Here is a 4,971-nt window from a genome sequence, read left to right as displayed (position 1 = left end):
CACACAGCTCAACGAGGGTGGTGGGCCGGGCACAGTTACAAGCCCCACTGGGCAGTGTGGATGGGGCAGGTGTGCGTGGTACAGACAGGAAGAGGTGCTGGGGCTGGGGAAAGGCGTGGCCTCCAGGGCTGGGGTGGTGCATGGGCTCTGAGTGGAGGGAGCACCTACATTGATCCTGAGTGGAGAGAGAAGGGGGAAACAGCAGGCCCCAGGGGGAGGAGTATGGGGCAAAGCATGGTGCCTGGAAGGACAGGCTGCAGCCAAGTTACGGCAGCAGATTCCCAGAGGAGAATCATGAGAGATGAAGGTTGTGAAGGCCTTGACGTTGCCCCTCAGTCTGGGCTCAGTTTGGAGGGCACCGGTGCTGTGGTGTGAGCTGGACCAGACCGGGGCGGTCTGGCTACCCAGGGCCATTCTGTGGCTTACTCGCTGTATTGCTGTGCACTGGAAGACATTTCAAAACACGTAAGACCCAGGATTTTTGGTTTTCATTGGGGGCCACTCAGGAAATCCAGTTCACTCCATTTCTGGAAATAACTCACCCATCTCCAGCAAAATGGAAACTGGAGATTTTAGCTATGAAAGATTTGGGTGGGAATGTGAGGCTATTTTCAAGTAGTTGATGGAATTCTAGTTCTTGGTGACTTAAGAGAGCAGAAGCAGGGGCAGTGGCAGACCCCAGACAGGCACGTTCTGTACATGACACACAGCTTCCGCCTACACCACTGAGGGCCTCGGGTCTGAACCCTCCATCTCTGGAGATGGCCAAGCAAAGGTGCTGGGGTGGGATGCCAGCCTCAGGTGGGGACCAGATCAGATGCCCTGTCAGCATGACAATCCTGTTTATGTCGAGGCTGGTTCCTCACCCAAGTTGGGGCCTCTCACAACTCCCTAAATTTCCCAGCCATAATCTAGGCATTTAAAAATGTATACAGTTGGGAGGCTGAGGCGGGTGGATCACAAAGTCAGGAGTTCGAGACCAGCCTTGCCAATATGGTGAAACCCCCATCTCTACTAAAATACAAAATTAGCTGGGCATGGTGACGCATGCCCGCACTCCCAGCTACTCAGGAGGCTGAGGCAGAAGAATCACTGGAACCCGCGAGGTGGAGCTTGGAGTGAGCCGAGATCGCATGCTGCACTCCAGCCTGGGCAATAAAGTGAGACTTCATCTTAAAAGAAAAAAAAAGTGCGGTGGCTCAAGCCTGTAATCCCAGCATTTTGGGAGGCCGAGACGGGCGGATCACGAGGTCAGGAAATCGAGACCATCCTGGCTAACACAGTGAAACCCCGTCTCTACTAAAAAAATACAAAAAACTAGCCGGGCGAGGTGGTGGGTGCCTGTAGTCCCAGCTACTTGGGAGGCTGAGGCAGGAGAATGGCGTAAACCCGGGAGGCGGAGCTTGCAGTGAGCTGAGATCCGGCCACTGCACTCCAGCCTGGGAGACAGAGCGAGACTCCGTCTCAACAACAACAACAACAAAAAAGTATAAATGCTGTGATGAGAAAACTGAACATGAAGAGTTTTGCATTCACAGTGGATGTGTCTTTTCTCAAAGCGCAGAAGCTGAAAAGTCAGTCCCTGTAGTGGGAGGTGGGCAAGTCCTACAGAGAGGATTCTCCAAGCTCTGCTACACGTGTTGGCCCAGGCATGACCCCAACCTTCTAGGGATTGAGGCCTCTCATTGCACTGGCTTCACTGGGGTTTCCTGGGCTGAGAAGCCTACTGGAAAAGGAGGCAGCAGGCCTTGGAGTGGCAGAGAAGTCTCCATCATAAGATGCTAAAACCGCCAGTTTCAACTTTTCCTGGAGATGGATGAGTTGTTTCCAATAATGGAGTGAACTGGATTTCCTGAACAAGCCTCCCATTGAAGAGGAAGCACAGCGCCCACTGGAGCTTGTCAGGGTAGGTGAGCCACAGGCAGAGGTGCCCATCCCCCATATCCTTGGGGCAGGGTGGGGCTCATACTTTTATGAAAACGGATTTGTGTCTCTTAGGGTTGGGTGGAAATGGAACCTTTCATTGTCACCGACTAACTGAGGTGTCTTCTGTTCATGGAACCAAAGACATCAGGTATCTTGATTTGGTGGATCTGGACACAACATGGTTTTATTTTCTGTGGTCCCTGCCTTGACCTTGTTTGACCTTGTTCTGTTGACTTTCCCTTCTAGCTCCTTTTTTTTTTGTTTTTTGAGATGGAGTCTCACTCTGTCACCCAGGCTGGAGTGCAGTGGCATGATCTCAACTCACTACAACCTCTGCCTCCCAGGTTCAAATGATTCTCCTGTCTCAGCTTCCTGAGTAGTGATCCGCCTGCCTCGGTCTCCCAAAGTGCTAGGATTACAGGCGTCAGCCACTGTGCCCGGCCCCTTCTAGCTCCTTAATGACATTTTGGGTGAATTCTGTATCTCTGTAAGCATCATTCAGCCCATCACTTTCAAGCTTCAGTCTCAAACTTGAGTTCAAGTACATTTGCTGCCCTTTTCCTGAGGGGAGGCAGGAGCTGGGTGTTGGGAATGTGTTGTGCCTGGTGGACACTTCCCTTCTCTGTTCATGGTCCAGATCCTCCAGAAGCAGGGCGTGGGTGTGTGTGTGTAGGGGGGTGGGGGGTGGGTAGAGGGGTTGGCAAGAAGGGAGGATGGGAAAGGGAAGGCAGAAATCCTTAAGTACTTTCCCCAGACCCGTGACCCTAATAGCTCCACCCATCTCCGCAGATCTCAGACCGCCCGTCGTGGGGACCATTGGGGTGGTGGCCAGGGGTAGCTGGGCCCGTTGTATCCTTGTGCTCCTTTGGTTGGTGGTTCTCTTGAGAATGTGGAGTTCCAATATGGGGGATAACTCTGTCCACAGTTGTGGCTCTGATCACCCATCCCAGGAAATGGAAAAAGTTGCACACCATTCCTTGCTCAAGCAGCCATTTCAGATGGCCAGTTCACCATACCCGTCTCCCCTCCATCCTTTCCTTAATGCTCTGTAAATAAACACTGAAATGCCACATGAGTTTGGCCCCTCTCAGAAAACTTTCAAAATTGAAATTGAGGTGTTAAGGTCTAAGAAAATAAAGCTATTTCTTTGGCTATAAAAATGTTGTGAAAGATGCTGAATATAAAATAACTTGGCGTTCTCTTAAAAACTTAAAAAAAGAGTACTTAGTGCTTTGTTCCTTCGAGTAATTGTGTCTTGTTCCCCTTCTAGTAATTCGAACCTCTTAGCCAAGACCAGAGCTAAATGGGCACCTTCATCGCACCACCGATGTTGACCCCAGGCGAACAGATGTCACCTCCTCCCGTTGCTCTTTGAATCCTCATTTCTATTTGCTTTTCAACTTTATTGTATATATCTTTTTTTTTTTTTTTTGAGACGGAGTCTGGCTTTGTCACCCAGGCTGGAGTACAGTGGAGTGATCTCGGCTCATTGCAAGCTCCGCCTCCCGAGTTCACGCCATTCTCCTGCCTCAGCCTCCCAAATAGCTGGGACTACAGGCGCCCGCCACCACGCCCGGCTAGTTTTTTTGTATTTTAGTAGAGACGGGGTTTCACCGTGTTAGCCAGGATGGTCTCGATCTCCTGACCTCGTGATCTGCCTGCCTCGGCCTCTCAAAGTGCTGGGATTACAGGCGTGAGCCACCGCGCCCGGCCTTATTGAACATATCTTTTATGTAACTTACTTAAAAGTTATTTTGTAGGGAAATGTGTAAAAAACCCCTGCTTTTGGAATCATGAAAATATTTCAGGGGTCTCCTGTCTTGGGTTTGGAACCCCCCACCCTCTCTCTCTGTAAAGGGGAGCTTCTGCCTTCTTTCTTGCCTATTAAACTCTCTGCTCCTTAAAACCACTCCATGTGTGTCCGTGTCATTTTTCCCAATTCAATATGAGATGAAGAACCTGGTTGGTGTTCCTCCACTCCTCAGAGCCGTATCATTTTGGTGCATGGGCCAGGAAAGGAAATTCATTCATCAGACTGGTGAGTATGGAGTGGATCTCAACTTTAAATCTGTCCTTTAATCTCAAGGCTCTCTTCCAGCTACCCTGTCACCAAACTTTCTCTTTTCAGCGGTCTCTTACCCTCTCTCTGTGTGTCTAATGTGCAGGAATCTTTACAGTTCATGGCAAAAACAGTTCATGGTCTGTTAGAAAAGATCACGAATCATGACAGGCAGTAACTCAATAAACGTCTCTTACTCTCTACGGTTTCTCTGGCGAGCACATGGTATTTCTAAGCCACCTAGAGGAAATAAAAATCCTTTTCATGAGACACATTGCTGGTTCTCTGCAGTACATTGCAGCTTTGCTACTTTTCCATTTTGCACTTTTCTACTGCTATTTCTGTGGACGGGAAAGCTCTGCTTTTAACAGTTAGGAATAAGATGTCTTCTGCAGTCACATTTTAGTCTCCATATTGTCCCACTGGCAGAAAAACGAACATTCAGTTCCTATGTTCCTTTAAGGCGTGTATTCTGTCTCCTATTAAGACAGTACTTAATTAGTGAGGGAATTTTAAGTCCAGAAGTTAACCGGAACCATTTTTCTATGGGTAAATGCTTTAGCACGGGCTATAATAGCAGGATATAGAGTTCAATTCAGCATGCCCCCTCCCTTACAGGGACCTTGCCCAATTACGTGGTTTTTCTTGAAATCCATTTAGGAAGGAACACAGGCCACACAAGTCTAGGAGGTCAAAGGGAAATAAAAGGCAGAGGACTAAGACTGCTTGGGGACGGCGTGACTAAGGCCCAAAAGTTTAGTTCCTCTGGTGCCATAGCTTGGAGGGTAACGCCTGCAGTCATGGGTGGCACTTTTAAACAAGTGCTGGGAATCCAGGAACCCTGGAGGGAATATAGTTGGGGGGACGCCCTCTGCTGTTTTTGTCTCCATCCTGGATCACATACCGAAAGGAAGGAGACTAAAAGGACGCTTTTATTCTCACTTCTCTTTCTAGATGGATAACAAATCTTTTTTTTTTTTTTTTTT

Source organism: Rhinopithecus bieti, unplaced genomic scaffold, assembly GCF_001698545.2.
Source record: "Rhinopithecus bieti isolate Rb0 unplaced genomic scaffold, ASM169854v2 scaffold_8783, whole genome shotgun sequence".
Lineage (NCBI taxonomy): Eukaryota > Metazoa > Chordata > Mammalia > Primates > Cercopithecidae > Rhinopithecus > Rhinopithecus bieti.
Note: the sequence above shows the minus strand (reverse complement) of the source record.